The sequence below is a fragment of the Saimiri boliviensis genome, chromosome X (assembly GCF_048565385.1).
Source record: "Saimiri boliviensis isolate mSaiBol1 chromosome X, mSaiBol1.pri, whole genome shotgun sequence".
NCBI classification, from domain to species: domain Eukaryota; kingdom Metazoa; phylum Chordata; class Mammalia; order Primates; family Cebidae; genus Saimiri; species Saimiri boliviensis.
In genome coordinates this window covers 83067561-83092085 of record NC_133470.1, presented here as the reverse complement: position 1 = coordinate 83092085, position 24525 = coordinate 83067561, and the positions used below count along the sequence as shown (strand labels likewise).

The following is a 24525-nucleotide window of genomic DNA, read 5'->3' as shown; positions in this document are numbered from 1 at the left end:
GAAACTGAACAACTGGCTCTTGAATGTTGACTGGATAAACAATGAAATGAAGGCAGAAATAAAGATCTTCTTCAAAACCAAGGAGAACAAAGACACAACATACCAGAATCTCTCGGATTTATTTAAAACAGTATCTAGGGGGAAATTTATAGCAATAAATGCCCACATGAGAAGTGAGGAAAGATCTAAAATTGACACCCTATTATCAAAATTGAAAAATCTAGAGGAGCAAGATCAAAAACACTCAAAAGCTAGCAGGTGACAAGAAATAACTGAGATCAGAGCAGAACTGAAGGAGATAGAGACACAAAAAACCCTTCAAAAAATCAACAAATCCAGGAGCTGGGTTTTTGAAAAGGTCAACAAAATAGACAAACCACTTGCCAGATTAATAAAAAGAAAAAGAGAGAAGAATCAAATAAGTGCAATAAAAAAAGATAAAGGGGATATAACCACCGATTCCACAGAAACACAAACTACTATCAGAGATTACTACAAACAACTCTATGCACATAAACCAGTAAACCTGGAAGAAATAGACAAATTCCTGGAGATTTGCACCCTCCCAAGACTACACCAGGAAGAAGTTGAAACCCTGAATAGACCAATAACAAGGTCTGACGTTGAGGCAGCAATTAATAGCTTACCAACCAAAAAAAAGCCCAGGACCAGATGGGTTCACAGCTGAATTCTACCAGATGTACAAAGAGGAGCTGGTACCATTCCTTCTGAAACTATATAAAACAATACAAAAGGAGGGAATCCTCTCTAACTCGTTTTATGAGACCAACATCATCCTGATACCAAAACCAGTCAGAGACTCAATTAAAAAAGAAAACTTCAGGCCAATATCCATGATGAACATTGATGCAAAAATCTTCAATAAAATACTGGCAAACCAAATGCAACAGCACATCGAAAAGCTTATCCATCATGATCAAATAGGCTATATTCCAGGGGTGCAAGCCTGGTTCAACATATGCAAGTTCATAAATGTAATCTATCACACAAACAGAACCAAAGACAAAAACCATATGATTATCTCAATAGATGCAGAAAAGGCCTTCAACAAAATTCAACAGCCCTTTATGCTAAAAACTCTCAATAAACTAGGTATCAATGGAATGTGTCTTAATATAACAAAAGCTATCTATGACAAACCCACAGCCAATATCATACTGAATGGGGAAACACTGGAAGCATTCCCTTTGAAATCTGGCACTAGACAAGGATGTCCTCTCTCACCATTCTTATTCAATATAGTACTGGAAGTTTTAGCCAGAACAATCAGGCAAGAAAAAGAAATAAAGTGTATTCAATTAGGAAAGGAGGAACTCAAATTGTCTCTATTTGCAGAAAACATGATTGCATATTTAGAAGACCCCATCATCTCAGCCCAAAATCTCCTGCAACTGATAAGCAACTTGAGCAAAGTCTCAGGATACAAAATCAATGTGCAGAAATCACAAGCATTCCTATACACCAATAACAGACTAACAGAGAGCCAAATCATGGGCAAACTCCCATTCACAATTGCTACAAAAACAATAAAATACCTAGGAATACAACTAAGAAAGGATGTAAAGGACCTCTTCAAGAACTACAAATCACTGCTCATGGAAATAAGAGAGAACACAAACAGATGGAGAAACATTCCATGTTCATAGTAAGGAAGAATCAATATTGTGAAAATAGCCATACTGTTCAAAGTAATTTATAGATTCAATGCTATTCCCATCAAGCTACCTATGACCCTCTTCACAGAACTGGAAAAAAACAACTTAAACTTCACATGGAACCAAAAGAGAGCCCACATAGCCAACAGAACCCTAAGCAAAAAAAAGAACAAAGCTGCTGGCATCACACTATCTGACTTGAAACTATACTACAAGCCTACAGTAATCAAAACATCATGGTACTGATACCAAAACAGAGACATAGACCAATGGAACAGAACAGAGGCCTCGCAGGCAATGCCACACACCTACAACCATCTGATCTTTGACAAATCTGACAAAAACAGGCAATGGGAAAAGGATTCCCTATTTAATAAATGGTGTTGGGAATATTGACTAGCCATATGCAGAAAGCAGAAACTGGACCCCTTCCTGACACTTTACACTAAAATTAACTCCAGATGGATTAAAGACTTAAACATAAGACCTAACACCATAAAAACCATAGAAGAAAACCTAGGCAAAACCATTCAGGACATAGGCATAGGCAAGGACTTCATGACTAAAACACCAAAAGCATCAACAACAAAAGCCAAAATAGATAAATTAGATCTAATTAAACTCCAGAACTTCTGTACAGTAAAAGAAACAATCATTAGCGTGAACTGGCAACCAACAGAATGGGAAAAAATTTTTTTGCAATCTACCCATCTGACAAAGAGCTGATATCCGGAATCTACAAAGAACTAAAACAGATTTACAAGAAAAAGTACAAACCCATTCAAAAGTGGGCAAAGGATATGAACAGACACATTTCAAAAGAAGAGATATATGAGGCCAACAAACATATGAAAAAATGCTCAACATCACTGGTCATTAGAGAAATGCAAATAAAAACCATCTCATGCCAGTTAGAAAGGCACAAAGACCTGGAACCAACCCAGATGCCGATCTACGATAGACTGGGTGAGGAAAATGTGGCAGATATACACCATGGAATGCTATGTAGCCATAAAAAATGATGAGTTTGTGTCCTTTGTAGGAACATGGATGAATCTGGAAACCATCATTCTCAGCAAACTGACACAAGAACAGAAAATCAAACACTGCATGTTTTCAGTCATAGGCAGGTGTTAAACAATGAGAACACATGAACACAGGGAGGGAAGCATCACACACTGGGGTCTGTTGGTGGGGGCTAGGGGAGGGACAGTGGGGCCTAGGGAGGTTGGGGAGGGATAACATGGAGAGAAATGCCAGATATAGGTGGTGGGGAGGAAGGCAGCAAACCACATTGCCATGTATGTACCTATGCAACAATCCTCCATGATCTGCACATGTACCCCAGAACCCAAAGTACAATTTATATATATACACACATGCTGTGTGATCACTGGGTTATGTTGGGGGTGGGACTAGGGGCAGGACAGCTGGGGTCGGGAAGGTTGGGGTGGGAGAAATGCCTGATGTAGGTGATGTGTGGATGGAGAGAGCAAACCACCATGGCATGTGTGTACCTATGCAACAATCCTGCAAAATCTGCACTTGTACCCCAGAACTTAAAGTACAGTAAAAAGAAAGAAAGAAATAACATGGTCTTCTCTGTAAGAATACAAACAAACAAAAAAGCTGTGTGATGCTAATCATCTCCACAAGAGCAGTTCATCTCTGTAGTAAACTGCATATCACAGTAAGAAGTGATGTCTCATGATTCTCACATATTTTTCAGTGTATTTAGTGCAATACCATTAACCATTAACCTTAAACACCATGGGATCCATACAAAGTGCCACTAGTGATGTTGGACGTGCTCCCAAGAAGCAAAGTCATGACATTACAAGGAAATGTTTAATTACTTGATATGTACCATAGACTGAGGTGTGTGACTGTAGCTGTCCACCAATTCAAGATAAATAAACCCAGTTAAGGATCATTGTAAATAAAGAAAATTCAGGATTTCTATATTGAAATACAGTTTTTGAGGGAATGCTGGGAAGATGGCCGCCTAAGAACAGCTCAGGACTTCAGCTCCCAGTGAAAGTGCAGAGGGTGACTGGACGCCGCATTTCCAGACGAACTCTTATTGCCCACAGACCAGGAGATACCAAGGCAGAGGGGTCGCCAGCGTCGCAGTCCCAGCCAGTGCGGCTGTTTTGGCCCCCGCGGGGCTGATTCCGCCCGCGCGGCTGCTGTGACCACTCCCTGTTGCTGCGGTTCTCTGTACAAACGCCACTGGTCTGGGAACCCTCTTAGCTGGCGAGCAGAGCCCTGAGATGGCAGAGTTGCCCATTCATCTGAAATAGCGAGTCAGGCCAGGAGATTCCTAGGCAAAAAATCCGCCAGGAGCCGGCGCCACAGTTCGAGCCGACTCCGTGAGTCGCAGCACGGGAGATCCCGGCGCCTTTTCAACAAGCGACCGGAACGCGGGGTCCTTCAACTTAAAAGAAAAGACTCTGAGTCAGGGAGCCAGGTGATCAGGCTCGGTTGGTCCCACCCCTCCACCCCCAACAACAACCAAAACAAAAACAGTAATTGGAAACCCTCTTGGTTGAGCCCTTCAATCCAAGCACAGCTGAACCGGGACGTACCGGCTCGGTGGGGGAGGGGCTTCCGCAATTACTGAGACTCTCCACCACTACGGAGGCAGGCTGCCATTGCCGAGGCAACCCGCCGTTGCCGAGGCAACCTGCCACAACAGAGAGAGTCCACCATAACAGAGGCGGGGCCACCATTGCCCAGACAGTTCTAACTAGGCCCATATAAAAAGGACTACAGGGAAGAGCTCAGGGCAGCTGGGCGGAGCCCACAGCAGCTCAGCAAAGCCCCTGCGGGCAGGCAGTGGCTAGGCCTGCTGCTAGCTGGGCGGGTCAGACCTGAAAGAAAAATCAAAAAAGGCAGTAGTGCAACGGAAACTCATAAAGCTCCAACTCCCTGGGACAGAGACAGACAACAGGTGGATAAACCCACAAAAATGGGAAGAAACCAGCGCAAAAAGGATGAAAACTCCCGAAACCAGAACACCTCTCCTCCTAAAAGGGATCACAACTCCTCACCAGCAAGGGAACCAGACCGGATGGAGAAGGAGGGTGATGAAATGACAGAATCAGACTTCAGAAGGTGGGTAGTAAGCAACTACAGTGAGCTAAAAGAACATGTTCTAACTCAACGCAAAGAAAATAGGAACCTTGAAAAAAGATTGGACGAACTGCTGACGAGAATGGACAGCATAGAGAGGAGTATAAGTGAATTGATGGAGCTGAAAAACGCAACACGAGAACTTCGTGAAGCATGCACAAGCTTCAACAGCCGAATTGACCAAGCAGAAGAAAGGATATCAGAGGTCGAAGATCAACTCAATGAAATAAAAAGAGAAGGCAAGAACAGAGAAAAAAGCGCAAAAAGGAATGAACAAAATCTTCAAGAAATGTGGGACTATGTGAAAACACCTAATCTAGGTCTGATAGGTGTACCTGAATGTGATGAAGAGAATGAATCCAAACTGGAAAATACTCTTCAGGATATTATCCAGGAAAACTTCCCCAACCTAGCAAGGCAGACCAATATTCAAATCCAGGAAATAAAGAGAACACCACAAAGATATTCCTCAAGAAGAGCAACCCCAAGGCACATAATCGTCAGATTCACCAGGGTTGAAATGAAAGAGAAAATGCTAAGGGCAGCCAGAGAGAAAGGTCGGGTTACCCACAAAGGGAAGCAAATTAGACTCACAGCAGATCTCTCAGCAGAAACCCTACAAGCCAGAAGAGATTGGGGGCCAATATTCAACATCCTTAAAGAAAGAACTTTCAACCCAGAATCTCCTATCCAGCCAAACTAAGCTTCATAAGTGAAGGAAAAATAAAATCCTTTGTGAACAAGCAAGCACTCAGAGATTTCATCACCACCAAACCTGCTCCACAAGAACTCCTGAAAGAGGCTCTACACATATAAAGGAAGAACCAGTACCAGCCACTCCAAAAACACACCAAATGGTAAAAGAGCATCAACACAATCAAGAATCTGCATCAACTAACCAACAAAACAGCCAGGTAGCATCAAAATGACAGTATCAAATTCACACATAACAATATTATCCCTAAATGTCAATGGACTAAATGCCCCAATCAAAAGACACAGACTGGCAAATTGGATAAAAAGCCAAAACCCATCAGTGTGTTGTATCCAAGAAACCCATTTTACATGCAAGGATACACAAAGGCTCAAAAGAAAGGGATGGAGGAAGATCTACCAAACAAATGGAGAGCAAAAAAAGGCAGGAGTTGCAATTCTCATCTCTGATAAAATAGACTTTAAAGCAGCAGAGATCAAAAGAGACATAGAAGGACATTACATAATCGTAAAAGGATCACTGCAACAAGAAGAGCTAACGATCCTAAATATATACGCACCCAATACAGGAGCACCCAGATACATAAGGCAAGTTCTTAATGACTTACAAAGAGACTTAGACTCCCACACAATAATAGTGGGAGACTTTAACACCCCATTGTCAATATTAGACAGATCAACCAGACAGAAAATCAACAAGGATATCCAGGACCTGAATACAGACTTGGAACAAGCAAACCTAATAGACATTTACAGAACTCTGCACCCCAAATCCACAGAATATACATTCTTCTCAGCATCACATCACACCTACTCTAAAATTGACCACATAATTGGCAATAAATCACTCCTCAGCAAATGCAAAAGAACAGAAATCATAACAAACAGTCTCTCAGACCACAGTGCAATCGAGTTAGAACTCAGAATGCAGAAACTAACTCAGAACCGCACAGCTTCATGGAAACTGAACAACTTGCTCTTGAATGTTGACTGGATAAACAATGAAATGAAGGCAGAAATAAAGATGTTCTTCGAAACCAATGAGAATGAAGACACAACATACCAGAATCTCTGGGACACATTTAAAGCAGTCTCTAGAGGAAAATATATAGCAATGAGTGCCCACATGAGAAGAAAGGAGAGATCTAAAATTGACACCCTATCATCAAAATTGAAAGAGCTAGAGGAGCAAGATCAAAAAAAGTCAAAACCTAGCAGAAGACAGGCAATAACTAAGATCAGAGCAGAACTGAAGGAAATAGAGACACAAAAAACTCTTCAAAGAATCAATAAATCCAGGAGCTGGTTTTTTGAAAAGATCAACAAAATAGACAGACCACTAGCCAGATTAATAAAAAAGAAAAGAGAGAATAACCAAATTGATGCAATAAAAAACGATCAAGGGGATATCACCACAGATTCCACAGAAATCAAAACCATCATCAGAGATTATTACAAACAACTCTATGCACATAAACTAGTAAACCTGAAAGAAATGGATAAATTCCTGGACACCTGCATCCTCCCAAGCCTAAACCTGGAAGAAGCCGAAACCCTGAATAGACCAATAACATGGTCTGAAGTCGAGGCAGCAATAAAGAGCCTACCACCCAAAAAAAGCCCAGGTCAAGATGGGTTTTTTCCAGAAGAAAATCTAGGCAAAACCATTCAGGACATAGGTGTAGGCAAGGACTTCATGACCAAAGCGCCAAAAGCAATGGCAACAAAAGCCAAAATAGACAAATGGGACCTAATCAAACTCCACAGCTTCTGCACGGGAAAAGAAACAGTCAGCAGAGTGAATCGGCAACCAACAGAATGGGAAAAAATTTTTGCAGCCTACCCATCTGACAAGGGGCTGATATCCAGAATTTACAAAGAACTAAAGCAGATCTACAAGAAAAAAGCAAACAAGCCCATTCAAAAATGGGCAAAGGATATGAACAGATACTTTACAAAAGAAGACATACAGGAGGCCAACACACATTTGAAAAAATGCTCATCATCATTGGTCATCAGAGAAATGCAAATCAAAACCACATTGAGATACCATCTCACACCAGTTAGAATGGCGATCATTAAAAAATCGGGAAACAACAGATGCTGGAGAGGATGTGGAGAAATAGGAACACTTTTACACTGTTGGTGGGAATGTAAATTAATTCAGCCATTGTGGAAGACAGTGTGGTGATTCCTCAAGGATCTAAAAATAGAAATCCCATTTGACCCAGCAATCCCATTACTGGGTATATATCCAAAGGATTATAAATCATTCTACTACAAGGACACGGGCACACGAATGTTCATTGCAGCACTGTTTACAATAGCAAATACCTGGAACCAACCCAAATGCCCAACGATGATAGACTGGATAGGGAAAATGTGGCACATATACACCATGGAATATTATGCAGCCATCAAAAACGATGAGTTCACATCCTTTGTAGGGACATGGATGAACCTGGAAACCATCATTCTCAGCAAACTGACACAAGAGCAGAAAATCAAACACCGTATATTCTCACTCATAGGCGGGTGTTGAATAATGAGAACACATGGACACAGGGAGGGGAGCACTACACACTGGGGTCCGTTGGGGGGAAATGGGGGAGGGGTGGGGGGTAGGGAGGTGGGAAGAGATAGCATGGGGAGAAATGACAGATACAGGTGAGGGGACGGAAGGCAGCAAACCACACTGCCATGTGTGTACCTATGCAACAATCTTGCATGTTCATCACATGTACCCCAAAACCTAAAATGGAATAAAAAAAAAAGAAAAGAAAAAAAGAGTAAAAAAAAAAAAGAAAATACAGTTTTTATATGGGTACAGGATTGCTATACAAAAGGCATACCTATAGATTCTAATATGATTTGAGGAAAATTGAAGTGATTATATGACAACACAAAGGGAACAAAAGGTGAAGGATTTAAAGCTAGAAAACTTAATGCCAGAAAAGGAGGTTTGAGAATTTTAGAAAGAGGTTTAGCATTAAAAATATTAAGAGAAGCAGCTTCTGCTGACCAAGAGGCAGCAGAAAATTTCTCAGGTACCATTAAGAAAATCACTGAGGAGAAAGTCTATCTACATTAACAGGGTTTTATTGTAAATAAATGTGCCCCATACTGGAAAAAAATTCCATGAAGGATATCCATTAGTCAAGAAGAGAAGTGAACACCAAGATTTAAGGCAAGAATGGATAGGCTAATGCTACCGCTTTGTGCAAATATAGTCAGCTTTATGATCAGGACTTCCCTTATCTATAAAGATGCTAATCTCTGAGGTTTGATGGGAAATGATAAACACCAGTTGTCAGTATTTTGGTTGTATAAGAAAGCCTGGACAACAAGAAACCTTTTTCTGGATTGGTTCCATCTATGCTTTGTCCCTACAGTCAGAAAGTACCTTGCCAGTAAGAGACTGATTTTTAAAGTTCTTTTGATATTGGACAATGTCCCTGGCTACCCAGAAACTTATGGGTTCAACACCAAAGGCATTTAAGTGGTCTACTTGCCCCCAAATACAATGTCTCTAATTCCATCTCTAGATCAGAGGATCATAAGGGCCTTTAAGGCTCATTACACCCAGTACTCTATAGAAGGAATTGTCAATGCTATGAAAGAGAACCCTGATAAAGAGAACATCATGAAATTCTGGAAGGATAACACCATTAAAAAATTCCTCCATTTGTATCAACATAAAGAAATGAGGCTTTTTTGACATGACTTACTCTTAGGAATCTCAGTCAGTTGCCCAATACACTGTCCCCTAAATGCTAACATTATCTAATACTTTCAAGGGTTGTTGTCCAACTTCTCAGAACTTACTCTTTAAAACATGTTTGCCAATTCCCCAATCTTTTGGCACCTCTTGTTTTCTGTAGATTCCCTAATTCCTGACAGTGACTATACTCGGGAATACATTGATCCTAGGTACATGAGCTTATTGAAATAGGTTCAGAGTTTCTTAAGCATTTTTTTTAACCTAAGCTAATACAAGTTGAGTATCCCAAATTCAAAAATCCAAAATATGAAACTTTTTGAGCACTGACGTGATGCTCAAATGAAATGCTCACTGCAGAATTCCAGATTTTGGATTTGGGAACTAAGGATGCTTAACTGGTTAAGTATGTAATGCAAATATTCAAAAAAAAATCAAAACACTTCTGGTCCAGAGCATTTCAGATAAGGAATACTCAATCTGTACATTCTTCAAAATAAAATGCTTTTCAATGAAAAAAAAGTCATCATTGTTATAGAAAAAGGCATAAAAGCCATCAAGCCCCAAACAATAAATTTCTGTTGGAGAAAGCTGTGTTCAGAAGTTGCAAATGACTTCACAGATTTATTACAGAACCAATCAAGTTAATCATAAAATAGATTGCATATATGGCAAAAACAGATGGAAGGGTGAAGAGTCTCAAGATAGGGATAGTGGAAAAATCCAAGAGCTAACAGACATGCCACAGGAATTTTAAAATGACGACTTCATGGAAATGAGTGCTTCCAAACCAGTGCCAGATGATGAGGAAGAAGAGGTAGATGAAGCGGCATCAGAAAAGAAATTGACACTAGACAATACAGAAGAAGGGTTCTGATTATTCAAGACTGTTTTTTCACTTCTTTCACAACATGGACTTTTCCATGATATGGGCACTGAAACTAAAGCCAATGGTGGAAGAATTGGTATCATATAGGAACATTTTTTAGAGAAATGATAAAGCAAAAAAGACAGAAATTATCAGGTTTTTCTGTAGTTACAATGAGTGTTCCTGCCTCTCCTGCCTCCCGTTCCACCTCCTCCACCCCTTCCACCTCTTCCACTCCTGAGACAGCGAGGTCAACCCCTCCTAGTCCTCCTTTTCAGCCTACTCATCTTCACATAAGAATACAGCATACAATATGTATAACATAAAAAGTATGTGTTAATTGACTGTTTATGTTATCAGTGAGGCTTCCGGTCAATAGTATGCTATTAGTAGTTAAGTTTGAGGAAATAAAAAAATTACACATGGATTTTTGACTGTGTAAGAGTCAGAAGCCCTAACTTCCACATTGTTCAAGGATTGACTGTATTTCCATATATACAAACTCTTCCTGAGAACAAATAAAGAGAAAACACTCCCATATTCATGTTTGAGGCAAGTATAATCTTTACATCAAAATCAAACCAAGACAACACACTTATAGATCAATCTCACTCACAAACATGCTTGCCAAGAACACAAAATATATTAGCAGAGCAAATCCAAGAAAATATTAAAGACATGAATCATCATGTTCAAGTCAGATTAATTCTAGGAATACAAGATTGCTTGAATTTTAGAAAACGTATTATAGAATTCAACAAATTAATAGGTACAGATGCAAAATACATTCATTTCAATATATTCAGAAAAAAATTAGATAACGTATCCATTCACAGTATTTTTAAAGTCTCTTAGTAAATTAGGTATAGAATGGAATGTCCTTAGCCTGTTAACAGGTATGAAAACATAACGAACATACTTAATAAAATATTAAAAGCATTTCCATTTATATATTGGTAGTGAGACAAAAATTGACACAACCATGTTGAAAATGAGTTTGACATTTTTTATCTAGTAGAGTTGAAGACATGCATATACTTTATCCTAGAGTAGTGGTTTTCAACAGGCATCTTGCCACCTTCAACAGGCATTTTGCCACATGAAGGGAGTGTGTTGGAAATGTATATGGGATAGGTTGGTTATCACAAAGATTGGAGGGGCATTATTGACATTTAGTGGCATCAGAGATATTAGGCATCCTGAAATGTTCAGGACAGTCCCAGGCAATGTAGAATCCTGCCTGAACTTTTTAATATTAACCTTGACATACCTACAAATAAAAAACCTGTTTATAATTACCAAAGGCCAGAACCTATCTCCTTTGGTTACATATAAACATGGTATTTTTGCATGAATTTACTATATACTGAATTTTCTAGGAGTAAATCTACCAAGTAAATTGAGAAAAGAGTATATTTTGTTTTGTTCAGAAATTTATGCAAAATTATTGTTTTAGAAAATCATGTCACCAATGATAATTACACCTTGTAGTATTATATTTGTAGCTGTCATATTCATGGTGATCAATGTATAGGTGTAAATATTTGGCTACTCCAGGTAGTCATGTCTTAGCATTTACATATTTAAATACATTTTTTATTATAAATCACTTGCATTTAATTTTTCCTTTAAATTCTAGTTAAGACATTCTGCTCATATTTTAAACATGTGTGTAGACAGGTTATGTTATCTATGAATTTCACTTTTGGTTAATAAAAGAAATTGGTACAAAATATTTGTTACAAAAAGGGAATTGTTAGTCTTTCAAGATGGCTGACTAGAAGCGCAAGGCATTTGACTCCTCCACAAAGAAGAACTAAAATAGTGAGTAGATAATCAAATTCCAAATAGAACATCTAAAATAGAATTCTGGAATTCAGCAGACAAGTAAAAGGAAACAGTTGAGGCAACAAGGAAGCAGAAGGTAAGGTGGCCAGCCTGGCCAGGATCAGCTGGGAGCTCAGAGAAGCTCCCTAGTGTGAGGAAAGGGAAAGTGATAAATCCCCAGTGGTCCACATTCTCATTGTAGATTCCTGTAAGCCTGGCCACAGAAGAGTCCCTCACTCCCAGTGGACCCTGAGACCAGTATAGGGAGCTCCCTGGAGTTTGCAGGTCAGCAGTGCTCCAGGGAAAGAGCTCATGCTGGTTCTCACACACTCCCTGAGTCCCAAGCAGCTATAGCATGGCATCATTTTGAGAGCTCAGCCCTCACCAGACTGCATCCTGCCCTGAGGCCCAACAGTCCCTGTATCTCCACATCCCTGAAGCCCTGCTAACATCCTCCTACATCAACTGGGAGGGATGCAGCAGCAGCAAGACACCAGTTGGACCCAGCAGAGCAGCAGCGACCCGAGCACTCTGGCACACACAGTGTCCTGCACTTCAAGGAAAGGGCTGTGTAGCCAACTGGGGAGGCTGTCCACAGGACAAAGGGAGCTGAAGCATACACTCCCCAGAGCCTAAAACCCACCTGCATGGGGCTGCTCCCACTGACAGCAAGCCCACACTCCCTCAGGAGCAGGGCAGCTGCACACTTACATGCACCCTAACAAGAGGCTCTCCTTGCCAGCCTTCACAGCCATTGCTGTCAACAGAGTGGAAGTATTAATGTTAAAGTAATCATTCTACCCAAAGCAATATACAGATTCAATACAATCCCTATCAAAATACTGATGACTTTTTTCATAGACATAGAAAAACAATCCTAAATTTGTATGAAACTGCACAAAAAAAGAGTCTGAATAGCCAAAGGAATTCTGAGCAACAAAACCAAAGTCCAAGCCATCATGCTACCTGACTTCCAAATACATTACAAGGCTATTGGTAACCAAAACAGTATGTTATTGATATTAAAACGGATACATGGACCTATTGAATAGAATAGAAGATCAAGAAAGAACCCATGTATTTACAGCCAACTAATTTTTGACAAAGTTCCAAGAATATACTTTGGGGAAAAGACATCCTCTTCAACAAATGGTTCTGGGAAAAAATAACCATACGCAGAAGAATGAGACTAGACTCCTCTCACCATGTACAAAGAATCAACTCAAAATAAAGACTTAAATGCAGGACTTGAAACTATAAAACTGCTGGAAGAAAACTTAGAGAAAACATTTCAGGACATCGGTCTAGGCAAATATTTTATGGATAAGACCTCAAAAGCACAGACAACAAAAACACAAATAGACAAATCGGACTATATTAAGCTAAAAAGCTTCTGCACTGCAAATAAAACATTCAACAGAATGAGAAGACAACCTGTCAAATGGGAGAAAATATTTGCAAAGCATTCATCTGATAAGGGACTAGTATGTAGAATATAGTATAAGGAACTCATGCAAGAGTACAGTAAAAACAAACAGACAAAAACAAAACCCAAACAATTTCATTAAAAGTGAGCAAAGGATAGGCGGGTGTTGAACAACGAGAACACATGGACACAGGGAGGGGAGCACTACACACTGGGGTCCGTTGGGGGGAAATGGGGGAGGGACGGGGGGTGGGGAGGTGGGAAGAGATAGCATGGGGAGAAATGACAGATACAGGTGAGGGGATGGAAGGCAGCAAACCACAGTGCCATGTGTGTACCTATGCAACAATCTTGCATGTTCTTCTTCACATGTACCCCAAAACCTAAAATGCAATAAAAAAAAAAGTGAGCAAAGGATCTGAATAGACATTTCTCAAACGAAAACATACAAATGGTTGACAAGTATATGAAAAATGCTCAACATCACTAATTAGTAAGGGAATGTAAATCAAAACCACAATGAAACATCACTTCACTCCAGTTAGAATGGCTATTCTCAGAAAGACAAAAATTAACATGCTCGTAAAGATGTAGAGAAAAGGGAGTTCATACATTGTTGGTGGGAATGTAAAATTATTATAACCATTATGGCAAAAAATAAGATTCCTCAAAAAACTAAAAGTAAAAGTACCATACAATCCTGAAATCCCACTATGTGATATTTACCCAAAGGAAAGGAAATCAGCATAGTAAAGGCATACTTGTACTTGCATGTTTATGGCAGCACTATTCACAATAGCCAAGATATGGTATCAGTCTAAGTGTCCATCAATGGTTAAATGGATTAAAAACTGTGATATATTAGCCCTGCCCCCAGCAGGGGGATGTGGCGAAGAGTGAGGTTCATGGAGTATGAGCACCCCTGAGCCGTGGACCCCGGAGGTGGGCGGGGAGCCCAGGCAGAGCCTGATGCCACGGACCTGAGAAGATGCTGCTGTCCCTGGTGCTCCACATGTACTCCATGCACTACCTGCTGCCCATCATCATGCTCCTGGGCACGGCGCCCACCTACGTGCTGGCCTGGGGGGTCTGGTGGCTGCTCTCTGCCTTCCTGCCCTCCCGCTTCTACCAGGCACGCTGGACGATCGGCTCTACTGCGTCTACCAGAGCATGGTGCTCTTCTTCTTCGAGAATTACACCGGGGTCCACATATTGCTATATGGAGATTTGCCAAAAAATAAAGAAAATATAATATATTAGGCAAATCATCGAAGCACAATTGACTGCATTGTTGCTGACATCTTGGCCATCAGGCTTGGACATGTGCACTACGTGCTAAAAGATGTGTTAAAATGGCTGCCATTGGCAAACTGACACAAGAGCAGAAAATCAAACACCGTATATTCTCACTCATAGGCGGGTGTTGAATAATGAGAACACATGGACACAGGGAGGGGAGCACTACACACTGGGGTCCGTTGGGGGGAAATGCGGGAGGGACGGGGGGGTGGGGAGGTGGGAAGAGATAGCATGGGGAGAAATGACAGATACAGGTGAGGGGACGGAAGACAGCAAACCACACTGCCATGTGTGTACCTATGCAACAATCTTGCATGTTCTTCACATGTACCCCCAAACCTAAAATGCAATAAAAAAATGGCTGCCATTGTATGGGTGTTATTTTTCTCAGCATAGAGGAATCTATGTGAAGCAAAGTGCCAAATTTAATGAGAAAGAGACGAGAAACAAGCTGCAGAGCTACATGAACACAGGAACTCCAATGTATCTTCTGATTTTTTCCAGAAGGTACAAGGTATAATCTGGAACAAACAAAAGTCATTTCAGCTAGTCAGGTGGCATTTGCTGCCCAACGTAGCCTTGCAGTATTGAAATATGTGCTGACACTACGAATAAAGGCAACTCACGTTTCTTTTGATTGCATGAAGAATTATTTAGATGCAATTTATGATGTTATGGTGGTTTACGAAAGGAAGGACGATGGAGGGCAGCAAAGAGGCACCAACCATGATGGAATTTCTCTGCAAAGAATGTCCAAAAACTCATATTCACATCGATCGTATGGACAAAAAAGATGTCCTGGAAGAACAATAACATATGAGAAGATGGCTGCATGAATGTTTCAAAATCAAAGATAAGATACTTATAGAATTTTATGAGTCACCAGATCCAGAAAGAAGAAGCAGATTTTCTGGGAAAACTGTTAATTCCAAATTAAATATCTAGAAGACTTTACTATCAATGTTGATCTTAAGTGGTTTGACTACAGGCATGCTTATGACCAAGGCTGGAAGGAAGCTGAATGTGAACACGTGGATATATGGAACCCTACTTGGCTGCCTGTGAGTTACTATTAAACCATAAACAAGTACCTGTCTCCAGACAGTGGGATGTGCTATTTGCCTATTTTGGGCAGCTGCACATGACATCAAATTGTTTCCTGTAAATAAAATGAAAACTACATAAAACAATACTTTTAAAACTGTACTGTTGGGCTTATAACATATTAAGATGTAAAATATACTGCATTAATAGCACAAGGGATGGGTGGAGAAAACTTCCCTGTGTTGCTGAAATTCCATTATTATTAATCTAAAGTAGGTTATTTCAAGTTAACATACATATTGTAATCCCCAGAACAATCAATAAAACATCAAAAAACATCAAAAAAGGATTCAAATGGTGCACAATAAATTAGCTATATAACATACAATAAGGTAATAAAGGAGAAACAGAGGAACAAAGAAGTCAAGAAACATTAATGAAATAAATGAATAAAGTCAGATGTACATCTATAAGTATAAATGGGTTAAACGGTCCAATCAAAACAAACATCGTGAGACTGGATGAAAAACACACTTGAAGGCTATGCCATCTACAATAATGGAAAGACACACTTTAAATGCAAACACACAAATAAAAGAATAAAATAATAAAAACATTGTATAAAACAAAGAGCAACCATAAGAGAGCTGGAGTAGCTAGACTGATACATGATATCAGACAAAATAGACTTTAAGAAAAAAAAGGTTATAGAGAAAGGAGGACATTTTATAATGATGAAAGGGTCTATTCATCAGGAAGATATAATAATTATAAACATATATACATCTGACAACCAAACTCTCTGCAACTAATTCTATGAGGCTGGTCTCTGATATCAAACAAGACAAATACATTATAAGAAAACAAACCTACAATTCAACATCCCTTATGAATACGGATGCAAAAATCCTTAACAAAATGTTAGAAAATCAAATCCACCAATATTTCAGAAGGATTATACACCATGACCAAGAGAGATTTATTCCAGGAAGGCAAGTTTCGTTTAACACGCCAAATTAAGATAATACCCTATGTTACATTAGTTAATAATGTATTGTGTAGAATAAAGGATAAAAACCCCACATGACCATTTCAATAGATGCAGATAAAACATCTGACAAAATCTAACATTCATTCATGATCAAAAATAAAAATTCAACCAACTAGTCAAACTTCCTTAACCTGACAATTAACATCTATGAAAAATGCACAGCTAACATTATATTTAATGATGAAGGATTGAATATTTCCCCTAAGAGCAGAAAAAAAAAACCACACAAGATGTTCACTCCCGTCATTCCTATTCAACATTATACTGGAGATGCTAGCCAGGGGAATTAGGCAAAGAAAAGAAAGGTAAAAGGTAACCAGACTGGGGAAAAAAAAGAAGTAAAACTCTCCTTGACATAATCTTGAATGAGAAAACCCTAAGGAATATACGCACACACTCATATGCACACATACAAATGCACATGCAAACACAATATTAAAACTAATAATTCTACTCAGCAAAGTCACAATATACAAAATCAGTATGTATAAAGGCAATTTGTATTTCTATATACTTGCAAAAAATCATAAAGTGATATTATAAAAATAATTCACAACAGTACCAAGAAATAAAATACTTGGGAGTAAATAAGAAAAAGAGTAAAAGATTTTTACACTGAAAACTACAAGACATCACTGAGGAAAATTAAAGAAGATCTGAATAAATGGAGAGGCATTTCAAGTTCGTTGATTAAAAAATCCAATACTATTAGTTGGCAGTTATCCCCAAATTGATGTATAGATTCAGTGCAATCTCTACCAAAATCAAAGCAGAGGTTGGGCATGATGGTTCATGCCTATAATCTCAGTACTTTGGGAGGCCAAGGCAGGAGGATGGCTTAAGCCTAAGAGTTTGAGACCAATCTTGGCAAAATAGGGAGGCCACATCTCTATAAAAATATTGTTAAAATAGACAGGCATAGTGGTGCACACCTGTAGTCCCAGATACTCAGTAGGCTGAGGTGGGAGAATCACTTGAGCCTGAGAGGTTGAGGCTTCAATGAGCTGTGATTGTGTCATTGCACTCCAGCCTGAGCAACAGAGCAAGATCAAGACCCTGTCTCAAAAAAATTTTTTAAAAAAAGGTTTTGACAAGATGATCCTAATATTTATATGGAAATTGAAAGAACCCAGAATATCCAAAACAATGTTGAAAAAGAACAAAATTTGAGGTTTCAAACTTCTCAATTTAAATACATATTACAATGCCACAATAGTCAAGACAGTAGGAACTGGCATATGACTAGAAATATAAACTAATGTGACACAATTGAGAATTCAGATATAAAACCTTATATTTATGGTCAATTGGTTTTCAAAAAAGGTTCCAAGGCAATTCAACAGAAAAAGATTAGTTTTTCAACAAATGATGATAGTACAATTGGATATCCATGTGTAAAAAGACTAATGAAGAACTTTACTTCACACTATACACAAAATAACTCAGAATGAATCAGAGACATAAATGAAACAAAACTATAAAACTTTTAGAAGAAAACATAGGGGAAAACCTTCATGATATTGGGTTAGGCAAATAATTCTTAGATATAACAACAAAAAACACAACTGACTAAAGAAAAAAATAACTTGGACTTTACCAAAAATAAAGAACTGAGAACCCCTCTGCCACTGCCATTGCAGCAGTTCTGTCCTTGCTGTCCTCAGACTAGGGAAGGAAAAAAGAACCTGAGGGATTTACTTGCACCTCCAACATGCCACAGTTGCCATACAGAGTAGAGCCAAGTCTCTCATCTCTGTGAGCCTGCAACCCCCTGGTCTTCACCAAGCAGGGTCCCGGGTTGGGCCTACAGAACAGCTACCCTACCTCCTGACTAAACATTCCCATTGTCAGTGGCTCTGTGTTGCTGTGTGGTGGAGCTCCCAGAGGCAACTGAAATGCCCTCTGAGACTGCCACTGCAGTGCTACTGCCCTTGCTGCCCTTGGATTGGGGAAGGAACAAAGACCCTGAGTCCTGTACTCAGACCTCCATCATTCCACAGCCAACCTAAGGAGAAGAGGCTAATCTGTCTTTTCTGTAAGGCCCCCTTCTCCTCCTCCTCATTCATCACCAGGCAGGGCCCTCTGGCTCGGGCCACAATGTAGCCACCCCACCCCAGGATGCATGTTCCAATTGATAGTAGATTTGCATTTCTCTGGAGTGGAGACCCAAAAGACAAGTAAAAGGCCCTCTGCAATTGTCACTGACAAGGTGCCTGCCCCTTCTGCTCCCAAGCTGGGGAGGGAACACAAAGCCTGAGCTCACCCCAAAGCTGCATGTGAAGCCCGTAAGTGTCAAGCCAAGCTCTGCAGCCAGCACTCAAGTGGGAGAGGAGATCACACTCTCAGAGCACTAAGAGGGAGCATGGCTTCAAACACAAGGAAATAGAGGAGTCACATGGCTGAGCAAGAGCCTACCTGTTGGCCATTATATTTAAGCACCATCTACTGTATCACAGCCCCAATTTTTCTTTTTTAATTAGCTAATATATCCTTCTGTGAAACCAAGGATAAGAATTCAGCTACAAGTAAAGACCTAGCACAAAGCACCAGCACTTTGACAATGTGCAGAAATGAGGTCAACTGACTATACTCAAATTATACCACAGCTAAAGAAACATTAGCTCACACAGAGGAGAAAGAACCAGCACAAGAACTCCAGCAACTCAGGAAGCCAGCGTGTCTTTTTTCCTCCAAACAACTACACTAGTTCCCCAGCAAGGATTCTTAACCAGACTGAAATGGCTAAAATAGCAGATACAGAATTCAGAATACGGATAGGAATTAAGATCATTTGAGATTCATGAGAAAGCAGAAACTGAATCCAAGAAATCTAAGGATTACAATGTAACAATACAGAGTTGAAAGATGAAATGGCCAGTTTAAGAAAGAACCAAACTAATGTGATAGAGCTGAAAAACATACTATTATCCATGAAAATTTCCCAAACCTTGCTATAAAGGCCAACATCCAAATTCAGGAAATTCAGAGAACCGCTGCAAGTACTATATAAGAAGACCATTCCCAAGACACATAGTAGTCAGATTCTTCATCAGGCTAACAGCAGACCTTTCAGTAGAAATCCTGCAAGTCAGGAGAGATTGGGGGCCTAGATTCAGCATTCTTAAAGAAAAGAAACTTCAACCAAGAATTTCATATCTAGCCAAACTAAGCTTCATAAGTAAAGAAGAAATAAGATCTTTTTTAGACAAGTAAATGCTAAGGGAATTCATTACCATCAGACCTGCCTCACAAGAGTTCCAAAAAAAAAAGACCATTACTGGCCACCACAAAAACATACTTAGATGCATAGACCACTGACACTATAAAGCAACCACACAATCAAGTATACATAATAACTAGCTAACAACACAATGTTAGGATCAAATCTGTGCATATCAATATTAACCTTAAGTGTAAATGGGCTAAATGCCAAAATTAAAAAGTACCAAGTGGCAAATTGGATAAAGAAGCAAGACCCAGTGGTATGCTGTCTTTAGGATTCCCATTCACATACAATGACACCCATAGGCTCAAAGTAAATGGATGAAGAAAAACCTACAAAGCAAACAAAGAACAAAAAAAAGCAGGGATTACTATTTTAATTTCAGACAAAACAGACATTAAACCAAAAATGGTAAAGAAGGACAAAGAAGGGCATTAAAAATGGTAAAGAGTCAACAAGAAGACTTACCTATCCTAAATACATATTCACCCAACACAGGAGCACCCAGATTCATAAAACCAGTGTTCAGAGACCTATGAAGAAACTTAGATAACTATACAATAATAGTGGGAGATTTTAACACCTTACTGACAGTATTAGGCAGATCCTTGAAGCAGAAAACTAACAAAGATATTCGGGACCTGAACTCAACATTTGATCAGGTGGAGTTAACAGACATCTACACAACAATCCACCCAAAAACAACAGACTATACATTCTTCTCATCTGCACATAGCACATACTTTAAAACTGACCACACAGTCAGCCATAAGACAATTCTCAGAAAATTAAAAAATTTAAAAACAAACAACAAAAATCATACCAGCCACATTCTCAGACCACAGTGCAATAAAAATTGAAATCCACCCCAAGAAGATCACTTGAAACTATAAAATTACATGGAAATTAAACAACCTGCTACCAAATGACTTTTGAGTAAACAATGAAATTAAGGCAGACATCAATATTCTTGAAAACTAATGAGAACAAAGACATAACATATCAAAGACACAGCTAAAACAGTGTTGAGAGGAAAGATTATAGCATTCAATGATAAAAAAAAAATCAATGAAATCAATGAGGCTGGTTCCTTTAAAGAATAAAGACAGATGGACTGATAGCTAGACTAACAAAAAAAAAAGAGAATACACAAATAAAAACAGAAATGATAAACGGAACATCATCACTTACCCCACAGAAATAAAAAAAAAAATCCATTAGAGACTATTATGAACATCTTTAAATATACAAACTAGAAAACCTGCAATAAACTGATAAATTCCTGGAGACATACAACCTCCATTGAACCAGAAAAAAATGCAAACCCTGAGTAGACCAATAACGAGTTCCAAAATTGAATCAGTAATGAAAGGCCTACCAATCAGGAAAAAAAAAAATACCATGACAGGTCCAGAAGGATTCATAGCTGAATTCTACCAGATATATAAAGAAGAGCTGGTACCATTCCTATTGAAACTATTCCAAAAAATTGAGGAGGGTCTCCTCCCTAACTCATTCTTTGAGGCCAGTAACATGCTGATACCAAAACCTGGCAAGGACCAACAAAAAAAAGAAAACTTCAGGCCAATATCCTTGAAGAATGTAGCATGTCAAAAGGCTAATTCACCAAGATTAAGTAGGCTTTATCCCTGGGATGCAAGTTTGGTTCAATGTATGCAAATCAATGAATGTTATTGATCACATAACCAAAACTAAAAACAAAAACCGCATGTTCATTTCAATAGATGCAGAAAAGGCTTTTGATAAATTTCAGCATCCATTCATGTTAAAAACCCTCAACAAACTAGGCACTGAAGGAACATACCTCAAAATAATAAGAAGTATCTATGAGAAACCCACAGCCAACATATACTGAATGAGCAAAAGCTGGAAGCATTTTCCTTGAGAACTGGAAAAAGATGAGGATGCCCACTTTCAACACACTACTGAAAGTCTGGGAGAGAACAATGAGGCAAAAGAAAGAAATAAAAGGCATCCAAATAGGAAGAAAGGAAGTCAAACTATCTCTGTTTACAGACAATATGATTTTATACATAGAAAACCTCATAGTCTCTGACAAAAACCTCCTAGGTCATATCAACAACTTCAGCGAAGTTTCAGGATACAAAGTCAATGTACAAAAATCAGTAGCATTTCTATACATCAATAATGTCCAAGCTGAGGACCAAATAAAGAATGCAATCCCATTCACAATAGCCACAAAGAGAATAAAATACCTGGTAATACAGCCAACCAGGGAGATAAAAGATATCTGCAATGAGAATTAAAAAACACTGCTGAAAGAAATCAGAGATGATACAAACAAATGAAAAATCATTCCATGCTTGTCGGTAGGAAGAATCTATATTGTTAAAATAGCCATATGGCTTAAAGCATTTTATAGATTCAATCCTATTCTTATCAAACTACCAATGACATTCTTCACATAATTAAAAAAATTATTCTAAAATTCATATGGAACCAAAAAAGAGCCCACATAGCCAAAGCAATCTTAAGCAAAAATACAAATCTGGAAGCATCACATTAGTTGACTTCAAACTATACAAGGCTACAGTAACCAAAAGAGCATGGTACTGGTACAAAAACACACATATAGACCAATGCAACAAAATGTAAAACCCAGAAATTAAATCATGCGCCTACAGCCATCTGATCTTTGACACTGACAAAAACAAGCAATGGAGGAAATACTCCCTAGTCAATAAATGGTGCTAGGACTGCTGGTTAGTTGTGTGCAGAAGATAGAAACCAGACTCCTTCTTTACACCATATACAAAAATCAACCCAAAATGGATTAGAATTAAATGTAACAACTAAAACCATAAAAGCCCTCAAAGAAGACCTAGGCAATACCATTGTAGATATGGGCCCTGTCAAAGATTTCATGATGAAGACATCAAAAGCAATGGCAACAACAATAAAAAATGATAAATCACACCCAGTTAAACTGAAGAGCCTCTGTACGCAAAAGAAACTATCAATAGAATAAAGAGACAACCCACAGAATGGGAAAAATATTTGCAAATTAGGCATCTGACAAAGTTTTAATATCTAGAATCTACAAGACCCTTAAACAAATTAACAAAAACCAAACAATCTCATTAAAAAGTAGGCAAAGGATATGAACAGATACTTTTCAAAAGAAGTCATGCACGTGGTCAAAAAGCATATGAAAAAATGCTTAACATCACTAATCATTAGAGAAATGTTAGTGAAAACCACAATGAGATACCATCTTACACCAGTCAGAATGGCTATTATTAAAAAGTCAAAAATAAGAGTGCTGGCAATGTCACAAAGAAAAGGGAACACATACACTGTTGGTGGGAATGTCAATTAGTTCAGCCATTGTGGGAAGCAGTTTGACAATCCCTCAAAGAACTTAAGACAGAACTACCATTTGACCCGGCCATCTATTATTGGGTATATATCCAAAGAAATATAAATTGTTCTGCCATAAAGACACATGCATGCATATGTTTCTCACAGCATTATTCACAACAGCAATGCCATGGAATCAAATGCCCATCAATGGTATATGAGATAAAGAAAATGTGGTACATATACACCACATAATACTATGCAGCCATAAAAAATGAGATTATATCCTTGGCAGCAGCAACATGTATGGAGCTGGAGGCCATTATTCTAAGCAAAGTAACACAGGAACAGAAAACCTAACACCACATGTTCTTATTTATAAATGGGAGCTAATATTGAGTACACATGGACACAAAGAAGGGCACAATAGACACTGGGGCCTACTTGAGGATGGAGTTTGGGAGGAGGGTGAGGATCAAAAACTACCTGTTGGGTACTATGCTTATTGCCTGTGTGATGAAACAATATGTACACCACACCCCTGTGACACACAATTTATCGATAGAAACAATCTGCCCCTGTACCTCTGAAACTAAAATAAAAGTTTAAAAAATCAAAACCTTTGCCTTTCAACATATACCAGTAAGAAAATGAAAAGACAAACGACAGACTTGGAGCAAATATTTTCAAACTACATATCTGATAAAAGACTTGTATATAAGCAAATCTCCATAGTAAGGAAGCAAATAACCTAATCAGAAATGGGCAAAATATGTAAGGAGGCATTTCTCCAAAGAACATATACAAATATCTAACAAGCAAATAAAAAGATGCTCAATTAGCCATTAGGGAAATGTAAATCTAAACCATAATGAGATACTACTCCACACCCACAAGAATAGCTACACATAAAAAACAAAACAAAACAAAACAAAACAAAAAACGGGGAAATAACAAATGTGATGATGAGAAGAAATATACTGCTGATGGTTCATGTAAATCTAATGACTGTAAAATAGTACAGCCCCTTAGGAAAACAGTTTGGCAGAAAATGAAACATATAGTCATAATATGACCAAGTAATTGCACTCATAGGTGTTTAACCAAGAGAAATGAAAACGAATGTACACCAAGAAATTTGTACACAAATGTTCATAGCAGCTTTGTTCACAGTAGCCAAAAGACAGAAACAATCCAAATGT

General features: G+C 38.8%; 1 protein-coding gene and 1 pseudogene across 8 annotated transcripts in view; one reads left to right on the top strand and one right to left on the bottom strand.

Moving 5' to 3' along the window:
- TMLHE (trimethyllysine hydroxylase, epsilon) overlaps positions 1-24525 on the bottom strand; it is a 145222-nt gene that overhangs the window by 117867 nt on the left and 2830 nt on the right. The window contains exons 1-2 of one of the 8 annotated variants that reach the window (XM_074391725.1): positions 14345-14510; positions 13703-13747 (exon numbers count right to left, since the gene is read on the bottom strand). The exons of 6 other annotated variants lie outside the window; for them this stretch is intronic. The gene's annotated coding sequence lies outside the window, so the exon portion shown is untranslated. Of the gene's footprint in view, positions 1-13702; positions 13748-14344; positions 14511-24525 lie in introns of those variants that run through there. One more of the 8 variants, XM_074391726.1, reaches the window with a different exon arrangement.
- On the top strand, positions 14353-15746 carry LOC104650083 (1-acyl-sn-glycerol-3-phosphate acyltransferase epsilon pseudogene; annotated as a pseudogene).